Below are 921 nucleotides of genomic sequence, written 5' to 3'. Positions count from 1 at the left end.
TGAGCACAAGAGAGCTGGAGCGGCGACCCTGACGGGAGGTCCAGGAGACTTCAGACAGAGTCATCAAGGGGACGTGGAGAATTTTCATGAAAGTAAAGGGGTCGATCCATCAAGAAGGTCTGACAATCCTGAATAAATATGCGCTCTGTAACCGAAGTTGAAAATGCAAGGAACAAAGACTGATGGAACCAGGAAAAGAAACAACAAAGGCACACTTACAGTTGGACATTTTAGTATTCACTTCTCAGTAATTGCTAGAACTAGTAGATGAGAAATGAGATACAAAGGTGCTTATAATCCAGCTCTCTGGGAGGCTGAGGCAGGTGGATTGCTTGAGCTCAGGATTTCGAGACCAGCTGAGCAAGGACCCTGTCCGTACTTGAAATAGAAAAACTAGCCGGGAATTGTGGCAGGTGCCTGTAGTCCCAGCTACTCGGAGGGCTGAGGCAGGAAGATCGCCTGAGCCCAGAAGTTTGAGGCTGCTGTCAGCTGTGATGATGCCAGGCACTCTCTACCCAGGGCAGAGTAAGATTCTGAAAACAAACAAACAAACAAACAAACCCAAACCTTAAACTACACTGTCAATGAACTTGACCTAATCAACATTTACAGAATGGTCCACCCAGAAGAGCAGAATACACATCCTTGCTAGTGTACGTGAAATGGTCACCAGGATAAACCATGTATCTCAATACATTTAAAAATATTAATAACAGACTCTGATTTTTGATCCTAATAGAATTAACTCAGAAATCAACAACATAAATATAACTGGAAACCCCACAAATATTTGGAAATTAAATCATGCACTTCCAAATAAAAGCTAGGTCAGAGAAGGAACCACAAGGTAAATTAGGAAATATTCTGAATTGAATAAAAATAAAAACACAACACATGAAAATATATGGAATAAAGTATGTT

This window comes from Otolemur garnettii, unplaced genomic scaffold, assembly GCF_000181295.1.
Source record: "Otolemur garnettii isolate 467f Iridium unplaced genomic scaffold, OtoGar3 scaffold00128, whole genome shotgun sequence".
NCBI lineage: Eukaryota > Metazoa > Chordata > Mammalia > Primates > Galagidae > Otolemur > Otolemur garnettii.
This window is presented reverse-complemented; position numbering follows the sequence as displayed.